Source organism: Eschrichtius robustus, chromosome 16 (assembly GCF_028021215.1).
Source record: "Eschrichtius robustus isolate mEscRob2 chromosome 16, mEscRob2.pri, whole genome shotgun sequence".
Lineage (NCBI taxonomy): Eukaryota > Metazoa > Chordata > Mammalia > Artiodactyla > Eschrichtiidae > Eschrichtius > Eschrichtius robustus.
In genome coordinates this window covers 11,748,713-11,771,961 of record NC_090839.1, presented here as the reverse complement: position 1 = coordinate 11,771,961, position 23,249 = coordinate 11,748,713, and the positions used below count along the sequence as shown (strand labels likewise).

The window sequence follows — 23,249 nt, the reverse complement described above, 5'->3', positions numbered from 1 at the left end:
GGGTGAAAAATTAGTTTCCTGTGGCTGCCATAAAAAACTACTGCAAGTTGGGTGGCTTAAAACAACAGAAATTTATTCTGTCACAGTTCTGGAGGCTAGAAGTCCAAAGTCAAGTGTCAGCTGAGACATACCCCCTCCCAAGGCTCTAGGGGGCGACTCCTTCTTTGCCTCTTCCAGCTTCTGGCGGCTCCCGGTAGCCTTGGCTTGTAGCTGCATCACTGGTCTCTGCCTCCATGTTCACGTGGGCTTCTTCTGTGCCTTTATTTCTCTGAGTGTGTACCCACTCTTCTTATAAGGACACCAGTCACTGGATTTAAAGCCTACCCTAATCCAGTATGACCTCATCTTAGTTTGATTACATCTACAAGAGCATGATTTTCAAATAAGGTCATATTTACACATCTGGGGGTTAGGACTTGAACATATATTTTTTTTGGTGACAGCGGGTGGTGGTGGGGGGGACCCAATTTAACCCCCTGCAGGTGGTTACAGCCAAGGGTGTGACAAGCCTTCCTCAGGGCCTGGAATGGATTTGGGAACTTTTTATTATTCACCCAACAAACCCTGAGGGAGAGTTGGGAAGCTGGCCTGGAGGAGGGGGACCCTTAGGAGGAGATCTGAGGAGTCGGATTTTGTCTCTGTGGTTCTTGGAAGAGAGAGGTCTTTAGGCAAAATCTCTGCCCACCCCAGATCTCAGAAGTTACTGTGTGAGAGGGGCAGGGGGATAGGAGCCAGGTGAGAGAGGTCTGCTGGGATTAGGACCAGGGCCATGTAGGCCTGGGGGGCAATTTTGTTTTTTAAGATTTATTTTTATTAATTTATTTAATTTTTTATTTTGGGGCTGCGTCGGGTCTTCAGTTGCAGCACGCGGGCTTCTCTCTCTTTGGGGCACGCAAGCTCAATAGTTGTGGCGCTTGGGCTTAGTTGCCCCGCAGGATATGGGATCTTGGTCCCCTGCATTGGAAGGCGGATTCTGAACCACTGGACCACCAGGGAAGTCCCTGGGGGGCAATTTTGGACGTACCCTGGGGGCACTCAGGAGGGGCGGGAGGGTTTGAGCAGGGGAGGAACATGAATGAATACATTCTTTGGGAAGATCCCATGGGCAGCTGTGTAGGGAGCAAAACCAGCAGTACAGACTCCCCACCCTCTTGGTGTCAGATGAGGCAGAGGAAAGGATGCAGTGGAGAGATATTTGGGAATGAGGGAGCGGGGGCAAGGACAATGCCTCGTCCGGATTTTTCAGCAACTGAGGGAAATAAAGACTCAGTGAGGCAAAGAGCAACCAGTCAGGCAAATAATAATAATAACAATGATAATAATAACAACAATAAACAGCTCACGACAGTTCACTATCTGCTTTGCACAGATTACCTGATTTCATCCGCATAACAACCTTAGGTCATACAGGTATAAGGCTCTGGAGCCAGACTGCCTAGGTTCACATTTCTCCTCCATGGCCTACCTGCTGTGTGACCTAGAGCATGTTGCTCAACCTCTCTGTGTCCATTTCCTCATCTGAAGGACAGCCCCTCCTTCTGGGGGTTGTTGTACAGATTAAATGAATGAATATTTATAAATTGCTTGGCCTCGGGCCTGGCATAGAGGAAAGCCTCTGTAAACATTGGCTATTATTGGGACTTCCCTGGTGGCTCAGTGGTTAAGAATCCGCCTGCCAATGCAGGGGACACGGGTTCAAGCCCTGGGCCGGGAAGACCCCACATGCCGCGGAGCAACTAAGCCCATGTGCCACAACAACTTAGCCTGCGCTCTAGAGCCCGCGAGCCACAACTACTGAGCCTGCGCTCTAGAGCCCATGAGCCACAACTACTGCAGCCCGTGTGCCTAGAGCCCGTGCCCCACAACAAAGAGAAGCCACCGCAATGAGAAGGCCGCACACCGCAACAAAGAGTAGCCCCCGGTCGCCACAACTAGAGAAAGCCCACGCACAGCAACGAAGACCCAATGCAGCCAAAAAATTAAAAAATAAAATAAATAAGGTATTGCAAAGTTTTTATTTATTTTTTAAAATATATTTATTTATTTGGCTGCGCCAGGTCTTAGTTGCGGCATGCAGGATCTTTAGTTGCAGCATGCAGGATCTTTAGTTGCCACATGCAAACTCTTAGTTGCAGCATGTGGGATCTAGTTCCCTGACCAGGGATCGAACCAGGGCCCCCTGCATTCAGAGTGCAGAGTCTTAGCCACTGGACCACCAGGGAAATCCCTCCCCTGGAGCCTCGAGTGGCCAGGTGGCAGGGCCCAGGGGAGCTGAAGACTCTCTGTGAAGTCCTATGTCCCCCATCCCTCTGTGGGTACAAGCTGGAAGGGCCTCAGGTGAGGGGAACCAGTGCTCCCAAACCCAATTCTATTTAGCTGGTGCTGTGGCCTGAAAAAACATTTTAGATGTGCTGAAAAGGTGACAGCAAGGAGAAAGGAGCGCCATGTATCACCCAGGAGGGTGCTTAGGGTGGGACTCCCCCAAGGAAACCCATTTTTACCTTAGGGAGATGAGCTGGGGCTGGGCAGGGGATTTCCTAAGAAACTCGGTCCTTGCCTTGTGGATCCAAGTGCCACCAATACCTCACTCTGTGACCCTGGATGAGTCCCTGCCCTCTCTAGCCCTCATTTTGCACATCAGTAAAACATGTTCAACTTTTGACCCAATCATCAAATAAAAAGTACATAAACACATTCCACCCTGAGCTTTTCAGAATAACAGGATGCCGTAAACAACACAAATGTCCAGCACCAGGAGACTGAATGTGTTAACTGGGGTCCTTGCGTATCCTGAGAACTTTGCAGCTACTATAAATGTCCATACAATCTTTAAAATATATATTGTGTAGGTAGCATGTGAGTGGAGAAAGACAAATGTCTGGCACACGAAAAGCACTTCAAATGTTTCTCGAATGATGAAATGAATGAATGCATGAGTGGTTAGTCCTCACTGAATAGTTGTTGACAGGAAAGAGAGAAAGGAAAGAAAAGAAAAAAAAAGGGCTTCCCTGGTGGCTCAGTGGTTGAGAATCCGCCTGCCAATGCAGGGAACACGGGTTCGAGCCCTGGTCCGGGAAGATCCCACATGACGCGGAGCAACTAAGCCCGGGCACCACAACTACTGAGCCCACACGCCTAGATCCCGTGCTCCGCAACGAGAGGCATGACAATGAGAAGCCCGCGCACCGCAACGAAGAGTAGCCCCTGCTCGCCGCAACTAGAGAAAGCCCGCACGCAGCAACGAAGACCCAATGCAGCCAAAAATAAATAAATAAAATAAATAAATTTATTAAAAAAAAGGAGAGGAGAGAAAAGAAAAAGAAGGATCTGTAAGAAGTGTACCCACTGCTCATCGTGATTGTCTCTGGGGGTAGGTTGAGGTGCTGGTGAAGAGGAGGGCATTTCATTCATAATTTTTAACCTTTTCCACTGCTGTGTTATTGTTGTTCCCCCCGGTGAGCATCTCTTGATTTACAGTCAATCAATGAATATTTTCATGGATAAACCTGATGCTCACAGGTTGACTTGAAAAGGAGCCGACCTGTGCAAGAAGCGGCTCACAGATCAGCCTGAAAAAAAAAAAGTACGGTCCCATTTGGGTAAAAAGTTCCTCCACCTTTATCCATCTTTGCCTTCACCGAGAGGGATGTGTGTGCCCTGGGGGGTCAACGGTGGTTCTGTCTGGAGGGCGGAGTTGCTGAGGTTTCAATTCTCTTCTTCATAGATCTCAGAATTTTCTATAATGAGCGTGTGTTTTTCTTTGTAAACAGAAACACACACACCCACACACAGAAGAACTCTTCATAGATCTCAGAATTTTCTATAATGAGCGTGTGTTTTTCTTTGTAAACAGAAACACACACACCCACACACAGAAGAACGACATTCAAGACTTGGCAATGTCCCCAGGTGAAGGAAGTCACGCATGGTGATCACAGCCACCCTGTCACTTTCTCGAGGGCTGCAGGGTGATGTCTGGGTGTCATCGGGTGCCTCCCCCACCCCGGGCACTGCCCGTGAGCTGAATTCATCCTCGGCCTCTGTGTCTATGAGCAGCCCATCCTCCAGCCCTGGTGGGGCCGTTATTCACTGAGAGCCTGGATGGTTACCGTGCAGGGCTGTTTACCGGCTGTGAGTTGGTCAATCCTTTGAGTGAGAGAGGCAGAGCCTGGGCTCAGAAAGCACAGGGGACTTTCCCAAGGGCACACAGCTGTGAGATAATTGGTGGCCCCAGGATTTTCTTTTTGCAACGGCTTTATTGAGATATAATTCACATACCATGCAATTCATCCATTTAAAGGGTACAATTCAGTGGTTTTTTGTACATGCACAAGGTTGTGCAACCAACGCCACCATCTAATTCCAGAACATTTCATCACCGGAAAAAGAAACCCCGTGTCTATGAGCAGCCACTCCCCATTTCCTCCTCTCCTGGCCCCTGGCAACCACTAATCTGTTTTCTGTCTCTATGGATTGGCCTATTCTCAACATGTTATATAAATGGATCATACAATTCAGCACGTGTCCTTTTGTGACTAGCTTTTCTCACTTAGCAGATGGTTGTTGAGGTTCATCCATGTTGTAGCATGTGTCAGTATTTCATTCTTTTTATGACCCTGTAATATTCCACGGATGGATATACCACATATTGTTTATCCTTCATCCGTTGACGAACATGAGGGTTGTTTCCACTTTTTGGTTCTAATGAAGAGGGCTGCTGTGAACATCCCTGTGCAGGTCTTGTGTGGACCACAGCAACCTATGGGAGAGTTCAAGCTGTACTACATCCTTGCCAACGTTTTGTTATTATGGGTTCTTAGTTTTTATTTTAGCCATTTTAGTGCATAAAGGTGTGTGTGTGCGTGTGTATGAGTGTAAGAGTTTTCTCAAGATGTAATTGACATGCAATCAACTGCCAGGTATAAAGTACACATTTTGATAAGTTAGTCTCTTGGGAAATAAACGAGTTTGGGGTCATGTGGTAACTCTGTTCAGGCACCGGTATTTGAACTGGTGGTCTGCCCTGCCCGTAGGCGGGGGGGATTTCTGCTGGCGGGGCCCACTGCCTTGGGAAGGGGAGGCTGGGGTGCCCCCGGTGGGCCTCAGCCCTGACTCTGCCATCTGGGTCTTCTCTCTGAGCAGAGGGCAGGTCTACAGAAGGTCTGCGGCTCCAGACGTGAGCGTCCGCGACTGGAGCTCAGTCCCGTCTGCATTCAGCACGTACACGGAGCGCCTACTGTGTGCCAGGCCCCATTCCAGGCAGTGAACAGATAGTCGAGGTCTGTTCTCAGAGAGCTGACAGTCCAGGGAGGGGAGTGACTTTGCCTGGAAAGGGTGCAGGGTGCCGAGAGACAGCAGGAGGGCGCCAGCTTAGTCAGGGCTGTGGAGGTATTTGGGGGGCCGTCCCAAGACGGTGAAAAAGCAGGAGCGAGCCAGGCAAAGAGAACTTCAGGGGGATGAGGAAGCTGCGGGCAGAGGGAACTGCAAGTGCAAAGGTCCTGGTGTGGGCATGTGCTTGGTGTCTTCATGATGTGACAAGGAGCTCAGTGTGGCTGGAGGGGAGAGATGGGAGAGGGGGTGGGAGACGTGGGCAGGGGCCGACCCCGCAGGGCCTTGTAGGCCAGGTGTTTGGGTTTTATTCTAAGCCATGGGAAGCTGCCAGGGGGATTTTATGCGGAGGAGAGACTTCCCCCTGGCTGTGGGTGGGAAATTGACTGAGGGGACTGAAAGGAAGTGGGAGACAAGAGAGGAGGCACCTGCAGGCTGTGGCTTCCGCCTGGAGAGTCGGCTGAGGAAGAATGGGTGGGAGGTGTCTTTGTGCGTGGGTTGGGTGGGGTTGGAGAGCGACTGAATGAGGCGATGAGCAGAGGAGGGATTCCAGCGCTACTGGCTGGAAAAGAGGGCGGTGGAGAGAAGATGGAGAAAGTCTTTAGAACTGTCTTCTTGCCGGACCCTCCCCCAGCCATCTCCGCTACAGCCCCCACCCCGCCTCGGTGTTCCTCGCCCGAGTCCTGACCTGCGATGCAATGCCTCACACCAGCAACCAAATGGACAGCCCCCTGCACTCTACGGACCTTCCCCCCTCAACTCCCTCCCCTGGTCCCACCTCCTTTCTCAGTGAGCTTCTCTCACCGGACAGCAGCTCTGAGCGGGCAGGAGCGGCACCTGGTACGGTGCCTGGCACACAGCAGGCTCTCAGTAAATATGTGGTGAATTAATTAAAGAAGGCTGTGGATGACCTTGGCGGAGAGTATGGTACTAGGGAGCCAGAGAGGAGTTCGGAGGAAGGGAGGCTGAGTTCTCTCGCTCACTCCCTCCCTCCTCTCCCAGGCCTGTGGAAGGGCAGAGGCTCTCCGGGATCTTCACCAAGGTGGAGCAGCCGGTTCTAGAGCCCAGGAATGAGGTTATCACAACAGCCCTTGGGAGATGCAAACGCGCTCACTATCACATCCTTATTTTAAAGATGAGGAGACTTGAGTCCCAGAGGAAGGAGGCATTTGCCCAAGGTGCCCCTCAGGTGATAACGGCCGAGCAGGGATTCAAACCCAGACCTGTCTAACCGCATAGGTCCTTATCTAATCTTTTTGTCCTCAAAAAGACTTTTTAGAAAAATTAAAAATTAAAAGTTGGCAAAAAAAAAAAAAATGGGGCCTGGGGCAGGAAAGAATTCCTTTAGGTAGAGGCCCTTCTAGAGCATTCCAGGCATTAATACAGACATGTGTTTGGTGGCCTCTATGGAAGAGACCTGAGGGCTGGATTACAAATAAAACTGCTACAGACATGGACAAGTCTTTGTGTGGGCATATGTTTTTGTTTCTCTTGGGTAAACACACAGGAGTGCAATTGCTGGACTGAATGATGAGTATATGCTTAACTTAAGAAACTGTCAAACCACTTTCCAAAGAGGCTGCACCCTTTTGCCTTCCGACCAGAAGTGCACGAGGCTTCCAGCGCCTCCATGGCTTCACCAGCACTTGGTACGGCCAGTCTTTTAGATTTTAGCTATTCTCTTGGGTGTTTACTGGTTTCTCGTTGTGGTTTTAGTTTGCATTGAACCTCTTTCCACGCACTTATTTACAATCAATAGATCTTAATTAGTGAAGATATACAATATTCAAATCTTTTGTCCGTTTTTAAATTGGCTTCTTTTCTTATTATTGAATCTTGAGAGTTTTTTATAAATTCTGGATACAAGTTCTTTATCAGATATGTTTGGCAGATAGACTGAAGAGAGTTGTAATATACGCTGGAAACACTGGCTGGCAGTTTTATTGCTATCATTTTCATCACTGTGGTTTAGAGTGCAAGTGCTAGGATTCAAATCTCAGCTCTGCCACTCCCTGGCTGCACGACCTTGGGCAAGGGACTTCCGTCTGTGTCCCAGTTTCCCCATCTGTAAGGTGGTTCATATGACGGTTGAATACTCGAATGCAGGTAAAATGGAATAAAGGCTGGAAAAAAAAATTAGGTATTATTATTACTATTATTATTTTAATGAAATTCAGACAAGTTCGATGGAATATCAGATTTTTGATTTGTTGTGGCAGTGGAGCTGAGGGAGCAGGTCTGTGTCTGAACAAATGTGGGGATTAGGTGACCCTGTACCAGCATCACCCTGTCCCCTCACATGGATTATCTTTCTTAATCCTCACGGCAGCTCTGAGTGATCAGAACTAATCACTGCATTTGACAGAGGAGGAGCTGAAGGGCAGGGTCCGTTATGGCCTCACCTGCCTCCTCCGAGACCCACACCAGAGCCTGGCCCGTAGAGCGCGTGCTGGGAAAGTGCATGTCTCCTCCATGTCTGTCTAGGGGCTGAGGAGGCTCTGAAAGGGGGTGACACACTGGGACTCGAAATATTAGTGAGAGTGGGGATGAGGGTGGGAGTCGATGATCAAAGGTAAATGAGACCGAGCATTGTTTAAAATAAGTAAAATAGGGGACTTCCCTGGTGTTCCAGTGGTTAAGACTCGAGCTTCCAGTGCAGGGGGTGTGGGTTCGATCCCTGGTCGGGGAGCTAAGACCCCACATGCCATGAGGCGTGGCCAAAAATAAATAAATAAGTAAATAAAATAAGTAAAATAGAATAAAGAATAGAGAGAACTATAGCTGTGTCCCTCTGGTGTTAAAGATGAGAATTATTTCAAGAAACTCCTGTTTCTTCATAAGCAAACGCTTACAATGGCCTTGTTTGTCCTAAGAACCAAGCGCTTTTCTCTCGGTTATTTTCAGCCACACTTGGCCTGACCTGCCAATATGTGAACATGCTGTCAGTGTCGCACCTCATCAGGGATATGAACAAGGCTTGTATTTCACTTTACTGGTTGCTTCTAAAAGTCATCATGAAACATTGGCAAAAGCCTACAGGCCTTAGAAAAATAAAAATTTAAAAGTTGGCAAAATTTAAAAGTTGTCACTACAGGACAGTTGAGTGAATATCTTCTTGTGGGCTCTATTGGTTGAAAGTCTATAAATCACTTGAAATATAAATGTATATTTACTATAAAGGAGCAAAACACAGTCCTATTTTAATAATTATTGTGAACATGGTCAACTGTATTAAAAACAAGAAGGTTCAAAGAAATCAAAACTAAGGAAATAAATAGATGGTTAATACAAAAGTGATAACTTTGGATGAAACATCATTTTTTCTCGAGCAAATGATTATAAATAATTAAACGATAGCAACAGAGCAGTAGCATTAATTCTACTACTTGTACCATTATGTGGTTTGCTAGCTTTCATAACAAATCATAAAATTCATAATAAGAATATAACCTTTAAGAATGTAATAGTTTTCAGTTATTTCATTTCCTCTTTTAGGAAAAAATCTTATTTGGGCATATTTAGAAAATGAAGGAAGATTTAGAGAAAATGAGGAACCACATGATCCTTTGTCCTTGCCGATCAAACTGCAGAACCATGGATATCCTGCAAGAGCTTTAGGTACATACTTTCTATACTATTTCCTGTCTTCAGGCTACAACGCTGTACAAGCAACGTGCTATAGTTATTGCTATTCATGCAAGTACTTCAGTAGCTGAAAAGGAAGGACGTTTTAAATTTGCCCAAATCGTGAATCCTGGGTAAAAAAGTTCCATCTTGAGAACACATTATGAAAAAGTGTGTCTGGGAATTCATGGCCCTGGACCCAGAGACCAGTGATAGCCTTCCATGTGTCTGCTGAGAGGGCCCATCTCTTCAGTGTTGTGCCCTGGGCGCAGGGAAAGGGTCCCCGAGCAGCTGACAGCGTGAGAGAAATTGATCTTCCCAATGAGCTCAAAGTTTAAAATTGACTACTAATCATAGTAATAATAAAATGGACAGACAGTTTTAAATTGTCCAATAGGATTTTACATTCCCCCTTGCCTTTCAGATGCATTCCATGGTGGTGATACTCAGCTTCAGTCGGCGTTCAGAAAACAGAGATTTTAACCCTCAGGAATTTTAGTACTGAGCTGAAATGTATACATGGGGTTAGGAGAGGAGAGTGTGTAGCTGGTATGATAGATAAAAGGGACAGGGCAGAAAGGTGGCCCAGGGACAGAGAGCAAAAGGGGAGGTGGCAGAAGATGTGGAATTAGTAGGGGGTCTGAGCAGGGCTGGGAGACAGACCATACAGTGGGGGGAAGACCCTACAAGGTTGAGGCAGAGTGGGATGGTTGGCTCATGAGGGGATGGAGCTCATGGGGAAAAGAGCTGGTGCAGAGATGAAAGTCAGGGTGGGGTTGGATAAAGGCCAAAGATGGGTGGAGGGAGGACCAGGGTGAATATAAATTTGCGAGATAAAGGGCATAAAGATATCTATGGATCTGGAGATGGATCAGAGTCAGGGGGTGGAGGAAGGAAATAAGGTGATGGGCTTAATTGAAAGAACAAGGGGTGGGACTTGGAAAAGGGGACTAAGAAGCACAGGGGACTAGAAGACCTGGGGTATGGGGTGGGTGAGTGACAGATGGGGGAAAGGATTAAAGAGCAAGAGATGGAGGGAGCAAGAACGGGGAGGAGGAAGGGGGCCTCGGGAGGTTGGAGAAGGGGAGGGTAGAAAGGGAGTAAAATGATGAGAGAGTTGCTAGAACGTGAGAAAAGAGAAGAAAGAGATATGAACCTAAGACAGGGACTCAGAGAGAGATGAATAGAGACAACGTGTTCCCTGAGAGGCTGGAGCCGTAGGAAGAATGGAGAGGAGATGCCGACACAGAGGGAAAGAGGGAGGAAGAGGAAGGCAGGGCAGAGGGGGCCACTAAAAGAGAGCTGGGCTTGTAGCCCTTTTCCTGGGAAAACACAGAGGAAAGCCTGGCCTCCGGAGAGGAAGAACAAAAGCAGTGATGGATGACATCAGAGGGATGCAAAGGCGGGGAAAGGGCAGAGCACAGAAGAGGGGGCAGTGGCCAGACAGCGAGAAACCAAATGAGGAGGGAAAGATGGTTTAAAATTGTCGAGAGACACTGGGAGGCTGAGAGGTGGTGTGAAGGAAGAGGGTGATTCAGTAACGGTCTTGTTTTCTACCAGTTGCTCATATGTAAGCTAGGGGATCATTGCAGCAGTGACGCAGGTACACTGGGGATACGGGGTCCCCGTCATCTGCAGTGTCACCCAAAAGGACACAGGCAAGCTGGGGAGTCACGCTAGCATGGACCCCAGAAGCTAGGACGTCGGCAGGCAGGAGGGTCCCACTGCACAGAGAAAGGGTGACAAAGGCCAGGGTGGTGAAGTCAGCCATTAGCTGGGTCTCCTCTGAGAGCAAGTGTGTGTGAGGGCGGGATACAGGAGTGTTCCTTCTGCAGGTGGGTGTGTGACTGTGACGGGGACATGGAGAAATAGGCATGACACTGGCTTATGTCGGCCCAAACCTTGGTCACATCTTGAAGTAAAAGGAGAATCATGGAGCGTGGCTGTGAGGTCCCGGGTGTGTCAAGTGGGAAAGATAAGCATGGGAACTGGAGGACGTCGGGGAGGCAATGCTGTATAAATGGGGGAGCAAAAGGAGTAACCCCCGAGGTCTGAGCCGACGGGGGTTTCCTGAGTGATGGACTGACTCACACAGAAATCTGGGGATGGCTGGAGAGTAGCTGGGTGACACAGGTGACTCTCGGAGAGCTGGGCATGAATTCCTAAGTGATGGGAGTAAAAAAAAAAAAAACATGGTATATTGTTGATGAGCGCAGCGATTCTGAAGAATGCCCAGGGGAAGTCCGGGTAGAGCAAAATAACTCCGCTGGCATCCTGGCTGGCATGGAGAGGGAAAAGTGAAGTTGTGCAGTGGAGGTGATAATGCAGAGGAGGCTGGTGTCGCTGGGGGAGAATGTAAAGTAGGCCAGGGTCACTGGTCAAGAGTTGCCTCTTGGTTCTGAGATGCTTGGAGAGCCAGTGAGAAGCTGGCTGAGACTGACGTGTAGTCTGGGGAGTCAGGACTGGGGGACCCTTCATGGGAGGACCCCACTCTCCTCAGATGTGGACATGGTTGAGAAACCCAAAGCTCCCAGGATACCCGAGCCCTCTCTTGACAGCAGAAATGGAAGGTAGTGTGGGGTGTGTGTGTGTGTGTGTGTGTGTGTGTATGCCCTTGAAACAAACGTGGATATAAACAAAGCAGGCAGAAGGACAGAGATTCACTTACCAAGTGTTCTGTCCTTCTGCCCTCTGAATTCCCTTGCAGGTTGCAGGACCCTGTAAGCACCAGGGGCAGGAGGCTCAGACAAACTCATCCAGATGCTGCCCTCCTCTGAGACAATCTAGGTATTATTTATTGCATGCATCTTCACACAGAAATGAGCCACCAGGAGGAATCCCACCACTAATGGATGCAGGGTGGACACTGTTCTGAAATTCTTCCTCCCTTCTGTCCCTCCCCTACTGCCCTGGCCAGTCCCTGTGCTAAAAGATGGAGAATCAGACTTGCCTTTGCCCATGTCACATCAATGTGCCACATCATTATGAGTGCAAGAGACCCTAGTTCAAATCCCACCTTGGCCACTGACCTGCTAAGGGACCTTAGGTAGGCCTCTTAACATCTCTTGAGCCTCAATCTCCTCAGCTAGAAAAAGAGAATTATGTAGATTCCTGGACTGGCCAGAGTGGTTGAAAGGAAAGGAAAACAATAATGCATGAGAGATACCTATAGTAAATGATCAAGAAATGCTGGCTAAGCATGCTCCTGCCTCAGGGCCTTTGCACATGCTGTTTCTCCTGCCTGGAACACCCTTCCATTATCTAATGGAAGTCCACATGACTCCAACCTTCAAAGAGACCTCTCCTGACCATCCTATTATGGACCATTTCATGCACTCCCCACCCCCCTCACAGAGCCCCTCCCCACCACATTCACTCCCCAGCCCCCCTTCCTGCTTGATCTTTCCCCACAGCACTCACCACCATCTGACACTTTATTTTAGGAGTTTATTTGCCAATGTCTGGCTCCCCTACTGGAACATCAGCCACAGGAGGGTAGGAAGTTTTGTGTTTTGTTCACAGCTATATCCCAATCTCTAGAACAGTGCCTGGCACATAGTAGGTACTCCATAGAGAAGCCTGAGCTGTGCTCGGATTCATTCAAGTGATCCCACACCCTCCTGTGTGACCGTGGTCAGTTTATTTCAACTCCCTGGGCTCGGTTTTCTCTCCTGCAAAAACGAAGCTCAGAAAAGCCTTTCCACCTTGAGTTTGCTAGGAGGGTCTCATGGGACGTGCTGGTTCTGAAGCTCGCTTGGTCCTTTTAGCAGGGCTCCATAAATGCCGGCTGGGTTTTTTTGTTGTTGTTTGCCTTTTGGAAATAGATATTTATGAATGTGGAATTCTCGAGGCTGCGTCCCGTCCCGGGAAGGGGGCCCTTGCTGCAAGGAGCAGGCGAGGTCCCCGCCCGCGGGCCGCCGGGCGCCCCTCCAGGCCGCGGCCCCCTCCCCCGCCGGCCCCCAGCGAGACGAATGCAGCACACGGCGGCCTTCATGGGGCCCGCAGACAGCGCGTCGCCAGGCTAACCCTGCGTGGAAAATTCGGAGGTGGAAGGCAAGGCGCCTTAATGAGGGGGCCGCCAGCAGCGGCGGCGGCGAGGGGGCGGAGGGGGCTGCCGGCCGTGCCGGAAACGTGAGCCGGGCTCTGCGGGCGCCCTCCGCCCCCGCGCATTCCCCGGGCCCCCCGGGACCGCGCTGCCCGTGGCCGTGGTCGGCAGGTGGAGGGAGCGGGGAGCGCCGTGCGCCTGGGCTCTGCTCGTTTCCGCGCCGGCTGTTCCTCCCTTCCAGGCGCCTTGCTGCTCTGTGCCTTGACTTCCTCCTCCATAAAATGGGCCCTGCCCTCTTAGGGTGGGTGGGAGGATTAAATGCGTTGATAGATGCAATGGTGTCCAGCACATGGGAAGCCCTGGACAAAACTAGTAATTTATGGGTACCATAAACTTTATGATTTCATCAGCCACAAGTTGAGGCTGAGGTATTCAGGAGACCGCGGCACATTTGGATTTGGGGGCTGTTCCCCACCGCCTGCGGTGAGACGGGAGACAGGCTTGGAATCAGGGCAGTCCCTGAAGAAGAGGCCATCAGATTAAGGTTATGGGCCCAGGACCTGGAGTCTGACACAGCTGAGTCCCCAGCTGCAGAGCCTCCGTGGCGAAGCTTGAGTCAGCCAAGGTGTTGCTCTGAACCTCAGTCTCCTCATCTGTCAAATGGGCACAGGCCAGGCACTGTACCAGGTGCTGGGGAAGAGCAAGGAGCAGGACCCCCAGCCTCTGGACTCCTGGGCTTCCACTCCAGTGGGGGTGACGAGGCATTCCCTTGAAAGAGGGAAACAAATAGTTACATAGGTGCTTATGTAACACCCTGGGCCCTTAGGGTGGAAGGAGAGAGAGGGAGGGAGGGAGGAACGGGAGGATGAAGGGAGGTGACCCCAGGATGGGGGAATTGGCGAGAAGGCAAGCTCCTGAATGCCCAGTTTCAGAGTCAGACTGGAAGAAGGCAGAAAGCAGAGCTCAGGGCAGCCAGATGGCAGCGGCCCTTCATCTGCTCCTTCCTCCACCTGGATATTCCACAGCTGTCGCCACCGCTTCCTCCAGGCCTCTACTCAAAGGTCACCTCCTTAACGAGGCCTCCTCAGACCACTAGCTAAACACACTCCCACCCCGGGCTTTTCTATTTGCCCCCGGCCCTGATTTATGTCTTGTTATTATATTATATATCTTTTTGTTCACGTATTTCTTGTCTGAGACCTCCACTTGCCCATGAGCTCGACCAGGATGGGAATTTTGTTCACAGCTGTAGCCTCTGCTCCCAGGCTGGCACAGAGTAGGTGCTCAATAGATGACTGAGGAATGAATGAATGGACAGAGCCAAGCAGTGGAGGACAAAGAAAGCCTCCCTTTTCTTTCTGGTGACCGTTTCTGGCTTGTAGGGGACAGGTTTCCTGAGCTGCAGGCAGGCAGACAGAGAGAGGGTCAGGTGAATAGAGGGACAGGGGACAGAGGGGTCCAGGGCCCACCGGCTGTTCCCTCCTCCAGGGGCCCTGCAGAGGGAAGCTCATTTTCAACTTCTGCAGCAGCCCCAGTGGCATGCGGGCTGGGACCTGGGAGCCTGCTCTTCCTGTCATTGCCACTGGTGAGAAATCTCACACGTTGTAAAGGCAGCTAGGCTCCCTTCTGGCTGGGGCAGCCGGCTGGATCTGCCCTGGGCTGGCCAGGACGTTCCCAGGGTCCCCAGGCTGGGCAGTGTATCTGGTGGGGCCTCCTAGACCCTGGGATCCTCTCCCTGGGGGCGGGGCACGGACCCTGCATTTTCACAGTCCCGATAGCATAGAGCTCAAGGTGAGTCAGGCTGCCCAGGTTCAAATCCCAGCTCAGCCATTTGGAGCTGTGTGATCCTGGGCAACCTACCCAAACGCACTGTGTTCCTAACCATAAAAAGCTATAATAATATTAAAAATGTGAAATAATACAGTACCTGAACCTGGTTCAGGGGCTCCTATCTGCTTTCATGCCATGGACCCCTTTTATGTTTGTAAATTTAGATTTAAATTTATAAATTAAAGTGTATAGGATTAAAAGAAACCAGTTATATTGAACTAGTCGAATGTTCGATACGGGGACAGCTGTACTTCTTTGCTAATGAATTTAATGATAAGATCGGGCCTAATAACTAGGGTAATTTTGAAGTTGAAAAGAGGATAAAAGCTGTTTCTGAGACACTGTAGAGGGATGTGGAACAGCATGTGATTTCTGAGGGACAAAGCCACGGTCCTGCTGAGGTTCATTTCCCAAGTCCACCTGTAAGAGCAGGAAATGCTGAATTTCAGTTGGTTAGTGAAGATGTACCTTTCTTTCCCAGTCCAGGTTCATGGACCCCTGAATTCCACCGTGGGCCGCTGGAGGTGGTGGTGAATGATGAGGTCTCCTGGAGATGGTCCAGGTGCCCAGGAGCCCAGGTGAGTCTGGTGGGAACAGCCTCAGGTGTTCTAGAAAAGGAACCGGATACGGAGTCCCCTGGGTCCGACTTCGGCAGGCTTCCAGGAGGGAAGATGGGGCAGGACGGTAGGTGTCAGATGGCCAGCACAGGGGTCTGGGCCCTTGTAACACCTCCCAGGTTTGGGAGATGCTAGGGTGGGACAGGGCCGGAGGGGAGCGGCCATTCTGTGCCTGGTGGCCTCTCTGGGACCCGGGACTGTGTGTGAGTCACCGTTTTGCGTCGCTGTCATCTGGGTGTCATCTGGGTCAGGGCAGGGTGTGTGTGTGTAGGTGTGAGTGTGTCTTTGTGCGGGAGACACATTTGGGAGGGTGGGGGGTGTGTGTCAGTGAGTGGGGAGTGTAGAGTGGTTGCATGTGTGAGTCTGTGTGTATATTTGTCAGCGGGTCAGTTCTGGGAGTGGAGTGGATTGTTGTGTGTGTGTCAGGGTTTGGTGGGGGGCTCTGGTGTATTCGTGTGGGATTTGGAGGTCTCTGGAGTGTTCAGGTTGGGGGTCTTTGCTGTTAGCTGGTGTGAGCGTGAGAACACGGGTGTGTTTGGGGGCGGAGGGAAGGATGGATTTTGTGTGCGTGCACGCATCAGGGCTGGTGGGGGGTGTCCGGTGTGTGTCTGTGCGAGCGTGTGTGGCCCTGTCACCGCCGGCTCCGGGCCCGGCCACATAAACTTCGCACCCCTGCGGGCGGGCTCTGGCGGCCCCGCAGTGGCCGCGTCAGGCAATGGGAAGCAGATGGGCCGGGATGGAGGCCATATGGGGCTGGGGGCGGGGGCGCATTCCTCCCTCCCAGAGCCGCCAGGAAGCCCCCTGCCTGTCGGCCCCCCATCAGGGCGGGAGCTGGAACTGACACAGTAACAAATGTCCCGCAGCCAGCGTGGAGCCGAGGGAGGCGGGGGAGGCAGCCCCTGCCCCATGGGGAGTGTGTGTGTGTGTGTGTGTGTGTGAGTGTGACAGAGAGAGAGAGAGAGAGAGAGATGCGGAGTGGTCCAGGAGATGCTGGCTCGGGGGGAGGCTGCCTTGAGAAGCTGTAGCTGACCCCAGGGCTGTGCAACCTTGGGCACCATACATGCCCGCTTTGTGCCTCAGTTTCCCCAGCAGGGTCATAGCAGGGTGGGCATTTGGGATGGGATCCTGGGAAGTTTGGACGTACCCTCCTTCTCAGGGTAGGACCCTAACTGCAGAAAGCTAGGCAGATACCAACAGTAACAGTGACAAAAACAGTAATGGCAGCTAGCCTTGATTGCGTGCAGGGCACTGGATAATGGTTAAGAGGTGGGCTCTGGAACCAGAGTGGCCTGGGTTCAAATCCCTGCTCTGCCCTTTTCTGGCTGTGTGACCTCGGGCAAGTCATGTCTCTCTGTGCCTCAGTTTCTCTTAATGGAGGTAATAATAACAACAACAACAGCAGCACCTCCCTTTTTCCAGGCGGTCACGAAGTTTAATCCGGGTAAAGTGCTCACCGCAGCGGCCGGTCCCACACTGTGTAAGCCAGGCTTGGGGCCCCAGAGTCGCGGGACACAGCTTTTCAGTAAGTGCTAGTTGTAAGCATCAGCTTGACAACCCCACGGAGTGTCTCCTGGGCTTAGGGCCATTTTGCAAGTGAGACCCAGAGAACCAAAGCACTCACCTCACCTGGGGTCACACAAGGGTTAAGGGGCAGAGCTGGGTTCAAACCCAGGCCACCTTCAGGGGGCCTGGCTCCCCCAACCCTTGTCCTGAACCCATTGGCAGGAGCCAGCCTTGCCTCCAGGCCCTGACTAGACTCAGGCAGCACCAGGTCCAGACCCTGGCTCCCCTCTCCCTCTGTGTGACCTTGGGCAAGTGCCCGAACCTCTCAGGGCCTCAGGTGATTACCCTCCCCCCCAGGCTCAGAGATGAGGAGATGGACGGGACTGTTCTTCTCAAGGCAAATGTCCCATGAGTCATCCCTGTTACCTTTCCTCTCCTGGAGGCTGAGATGGGAGAGGGGCAGGGGTGGAGGGGGAGGGATCAGGAGCTGAGGCCGGCTCTGGGTAGCCTTGGCCCAGTCTGTTCACCTCTCCAAGCCTTCCCAAGGTGATATTTTCCAAAAGAGATTGTCAGGAAGCTTAACAGGATCTTGTAAATAAAGTGGCACATGCTAGGTACTCAACATGTGTTAAGTCCTCCTTCTCTTGAATTCTTATCCCTTATGGGCCCCTATTGGGGACGTCTCTTGTTGGTTCCTAACCAGCACCTACTCCCCTCCTCTGATCCCCAGTCCAGGGATTTGGGGTGGAGCCAACGCTTCTCCTAGGGGTAGGGCATGTGACCCAGCACTGACCAATCAGAGCACTGCCTCCTCGCAGCCAATGAGAGGCAGGCCTGGGATTTTAGCTGGAACCAAAAAGAATGAAGTGCTTTTTATTCAGGTTGCTGGTTGAGTGGAAGCTTGGAGCATGGAGTTCATCTTGCTTCTATGAGCGGGGAGTTTGAATGAGAATGGAGGCAGGAAAAATGGAGAGAAAGCAAGTGCTGAGGATGAAATCTGAGTACCTAGATGCAGCCAATCCTGGTACCATTATGGTTCCTGCTTTGTGGGTGAGAAACTGAGGCCAAATCCAGGGTCACACAGCCAGGCAGGAGCAGAACAGGGATTTGAACCCAGGCCGACTGGCGCCAGCGGCTGTGCCCTGAACCTCTAGACTCCACAGAGCTCTTTGGTGTAAATCCCTCCCCCTAGCCTGGAATTCTCTCACCCAGCCTAGTTTTTGAACTCAGCTATTTCTGATCATCCCGAGGGAGAACACTTCCTGCCTCTGGCAGAAAAATCAGGGGAGAAATGAGAGCCCTGTGGTCTGGCCTCAAACTCAGTTTGGGCAAGCTTGGCGAGATGAGAATTCGTTCCTTTTCTGTCTTTCTTTCCTTTCCTTTCCTTTTTTCTCTTTCTTTCTTTCTTTCTTCCTTTCTTTCTTTCTCTCTCTCTCTTTCTTTCTTTCTTCCCCCTTCCTTCCTTCCTTTCTTCCTTTCTTTTCCCTTCCTTCTTTCTTTCCTTCCTCTTCCTCGCTTGCTTCCTTTCTTCCTTCCTTCCTTCCTTCCTCCCTTCCTCCCTTCCTCCCTCCCTCCCTCACTCCCTTCCTTCCTTCCTTCCTCCCCACCCCCTCCCTCCTGTCTGAAATAAAACATTGTTTACTCCAGCCCACCTCACATCTGGTTCATGCTTTCACCTCTGCCTGGATGACCTCCATCTCAGCCCTGCTCCTGGCCTAGTTGGCTGCATTAGGCCCCAGTACAGCAACCATCAGCAACACTTATTAAAATGCAGACCCCAGGGCCCTGCATGGACACAGGCATGTTTGCACACTGGGGGCGGGGCCGGTGGAGATGAACACCCGGTGGAGATTCAAATGCAGGTGATTCATGGGACACTGCACGAGGGTGTCCTTGGAGGGCCTTGAAGATCACGGTTAAAAGTTGTGCCTCGGGTGGGGCGGGTGCTAGGGAGCTGGACCCCTCTGAACTGGAGTGGACTGAGGCTGGGGACCTGAAGGAGGGGGCCTCTAAGTCCTTTGGCTCTTTGGATTCAAGTTTCACCTCAACTAGTTTTTCACTCTGGGCAGGTGCTGTAACTTCTCTGAGGCTTGGTTTACTCATCTGAAAAAAGGAGATTCAAAAGAAAAAGGCTCAATATGTGTTGAACTGTTAGTGTATACAAGGCTCTGAGTTCAGCACTTTGCATGGAGAAATGCATTCAATCCTCACAACCCCAGGAGGTGAGTACTGTTACTCTTGTTAATTTTTCAGAAAATGAAACTGAGGCTCAGAGTGGTCAAGTTACTTGCTAAAGGTCACACAGCTGGTAGGTGGCAGAGCTGGGACTTAAAGCCCAGGCATCTGGCTCCAGACCCTGTGCTCTTACCAGTACTGTATAAAATTTTCGCTTTGTTTGTGTTATTCACTGTTGTGTCCCCAGGGCCTGACCCATGGTAGGTGTCACTAAATATTTGTGGAATGAACAAATGATCACCCCTTGAAGGGAGTTGACTCAATAGGTAATGGCTATTACCTCAGTAACGGCTCATTCTCCCTAAATGTGGGAGATATCAAAGCGAGTGCTAATCCTTGTTGTGAGCCTTGGTCGTCTCGCCCTGCTTTGAGTGTCAGGGATAGTAACAGTCCTACCACTGAGGGTTGCTACGGGGACCCTGTGAGATAACGCCGGGACCCCAAGCCCCATAGAATAGGCTCTGAGGGCATTAGCTGTTTCCAGCAGCTTCCTAGTCTTCACTCTGATTTCCTGGTGTGATCCTGTCCCCCTCACAGGCCAAACAGGCCTATGGCTGGTGCCAAGCACACAGTAGGTGCTCAGAGGAGAAGGATAGATACCTGAGCACTTGCTGTGTGTTGGGCTTTTTAAACATTCATCATCTGACCCACTTTTCCCCCCAGCCAACACAAGAAAGGGGCCTGGTGCCTGGGCCTCTGTCTGTTGAATGACTGAATGAAATGCAGAGCTGGCTGCGTTGGTGGAGCGTGTCTGGCTCAAGCCCCACCCGCCACCCACTGTCTGCCAGCTCAGAGCCAAGCCTGGGTTTCCACATCTGCTGCTGCTGCCAGGAGGTGAGTGGGCCTTGGGGGAGGCAGTTCCCGGCCATGGAGCTGGGGATTTGTGGGAAGGCTGCCAGGGGGAGGAATTTCCTTCATGAAGTTAAGCCGGGTCTGAGTAATTCCTCGTCCAGCGGCGGCTGGGAGGGCAGGCATGGGGCCGTGGGACTCACAGTTCTAGCCGAGCCTGGAGCTCTGCCAGCTGTGGTTCTTGGGCCCCAGGTTCTGCCCCGGGATGAGAAGCAGCATCCAGGAGGTGCCACCGTGTGCTTGGACGAATTCCTTCACCTTTTGGAGCCTCACTTTCCACATCGGCACCGTGGGAGGGCAGCTGTCCCAGCCTGGTGGGGCTGTTCTGAGATTCAGAGGGGTCACGTGTGCCCAGCTGGGGTGGGTTTTTTCATCGCTGTCTGGGGGTGCAGATGGCCTGGCCTCAGAAGCGACAGGCCCTGAGGGCCTTGGGTGAGTCATTTTGCTCTGCAGGTCCCAACTTCCCCCAACAGCCTGAGCCTGGGACAGGAGCAGGAATGTTCTCAGAGGCAGGAACTTTTGAACCACAAGTGAGAAAACAATGACAACCATAATAATAATGCCTGTACAACAGAGCTTTCAACCGCTCCCTCATTTGTTTCTGCTTTCAGCTAATATATTTTAGCTCCGTTGGTTCATTCAGTGAATATCGCTGAACACATTTCGTGCCTGGCTAAGGTTGCCAGATTTAGCACCAACAAAAACAAGATCCATAACAACAACAAAAAGCCCAGGATGCCCAGCTAAATTTGAATTTCAGATAAACAGCAAATACATTTTTCGTATAAGCTTATCCCATGCAATATCTATTAGTGTAAGTATATCCCGTGCAGCCCCACGGCAGGACCTGTGGGAGGCATTTTGCTCACACGCCCCCATTTCTTTTTCACACAGCCCTGTGAGGTGAGAATTATCACCCACGTTTACTCATGAGGAACTGGAGGCTCAGGGAAGTGTGCCCACCCGCCCAGGGTCACTCGGACTGGGCGTCCTGACTGAGGGCCGGGCCTCAAGTGCCACTGGGCGGCGGGGTGCTGGGGGGGCCTTCAGTAGAGCCGCACTGACTCTCTCACCCGCTACTCACTTCCTGGATGGCAATTTCGGGAACACAAGGTCAGACTGGTAACTGCCTAGCACTTTCTCCCTGCCCCAGACTTCACCTGTTGGGGGAAGTCCCTGTGGGTCACCCAGGGCTGGAGGCTGTCACAGCCAGGACGTGGGCTGGGGAGCTGGGCGGGCAGAGCTCCCACACTGTGTGGGCAGAGTGGGCGTCCAGAGGGAGGAAGACAGATGGGGCTGCGGTCACCAGAGCTACCTTGGCCACAGCCCCTCGTCAACAAGCAGGGCCTCACTGACACCCTGGCTAAGTCCTGAGCCAAGAGGGGACCACTAGAGTCACCTCTCTTCCCACTGCACGCCCTTGGGGAACCCTTGGCCCTTTTCTGGACAGAGCCCCATCCTCTCTGCAAAGAGGCATTCTTTCATTCATTCACTCACACATTCACTCATTCATTTATTTGTGCTTTACTTCCACAGATATTTCTTGAACACCTACTATGTGCCAGGCATGGTTCTAGGCTTGAGGCATAGGGGGATACACCAGAAAACAAGACAGACCAAAAGCCTTGCTGTCATGGAGCTGATAGTTTAACAGGGGAGACAGATAATAGACACATAAAAACATAATTTCAAGTGGGAAGAGTACTAGGCTAGAAATAAAGCAGGGGGAAGTGACAGAAGATGACTGCTGGGGACCCCTTGAGGCAGGGCAGTCCAGGAGGGCCCCTCGGAGGAGGTGACGTTTGAGAAAAGATCCAGAGAGTGAGAAGCAGCTGGTCGGGGGCAGATGTGGGGAAAGGGCTCCTGGCAAAGTGATCAGCACGTGCAAAGGTCCTGGGAACAGAGCAAGCCAGGTGACTGAGAGAATGTGTTGCTAGAATGCGGTGAACCAGGGGCAGCCTGGTGGGGCTGAGGGAGTTGGGGGTGAATCATGCAGGGCTGAGCAGATCACAGAGATCCTCTTGGCTCCCTGAGTCACCTCCTCCAAGGAGCCTTCTTTGATGACCTTGGCTAAACTAGCCCTCATTTCATTCTTCCTTATAATACTCTTCACTATGTGGCATCAGAGTCTCTATTTATCCCGTGTATAGGGATGTACTGTCTTTCTTTTCCCATAATTGCAATGTCAGCTGGGCAGAATCACCCAGAGTTACCTATTGGCTGCCAAATGGCATGGAAAATGTGGCCACAGGATCCAAGCATGGGAGCCGTTGATGGATGGCAGGGAAAACAGGTCCTGGGTTTTGTGGATTGTAGTTTTGACTTGATTTAAGCTTCACAAGCCAACTCTGGAACCCAAGCCCTGAGTACAACGAGATTCTCTTGAAATAAGATAATAATCCTGGCTAACTTTCACTGGATGCTTTCTGTACGCCAGGCACTGGGCTAAGCACTTTGTGTGTGTGTGTGTGTGTGTGTGTGTGTGTGTGTGTGGTAAAAGACACATAAAATTTACCATTTTAACCTTTTAAAAGTGTGCAATTCAGTGGCATTTAGTGCATTCATGCTGTTGTGCAACCATCACCGCCATCTGGTTCCAGAACATTTCCATCACTCCAAGAGGAAATTCTGTAGCCATGAAACAGTCACTCCCCGTTCCCCCCCTCCCTCTAGCCTCTGGAAACCACTAACCTACTTTCTGTCTCTATGGCTTTGCCTTCTCTGGGTCTTTCATATGAATGTACTCATACAACATGAGGCCTTTTGTGTCTGGCCTCTTTCACATGTTCATTCATGTTGTAGCATGGATCAGTACTTCATTCCTTTTTACTACTGGATAGTAGTCTATTGTATGGATATACCACATTTTGTTTATTCATCCCTCAACTGATGGACATTTGCTTCCACTTTTTGTCTATTGTGACTAGTGTTACTATGAGCGTTTGTGTACAAGTCTTCGTTTGAACACCTGTTTTCAATTCTTTTGAGTATATACTTAGGAGTGGAATTGCTGGGGTCATACGGTAATTCTATGCTTAATTTATTGAGGAATTGCCAGCTCAGCACTCTTTAGTGTCCATGACCTTGGGGAATTCTCACAGCATGCTAATGAGGGAGACTGTGCATTGCCCCCATTCTGCAGATGAGGAAACTGAGGCGCAGAAAGTGGAATTCATGAGCCAAGGTCACACTGATAAGAATTGATGAAGTTGGGCCCG

At 50.9% G+C, this 23,249-nt stretch overlaps 1 non-coding gene across 1 annotated transcript; it reads right to left on the bottom strand.

Annotated features, from left to right (window-relative positions):
• Positions 1-2,149: 2,149 nt before the first annotated feature.
• Positions 2,150-2,222, bottom strand: TRNAQ-CUG (transfer RNA glutamine (anticodon CUG)). Its single transcript has one exon. It is a non-coding gene; the product is annotated as a tRNA-Gln (tRNA).
• Positions 2,223-23,249: the final 21,027 nt, after the last annotated feature.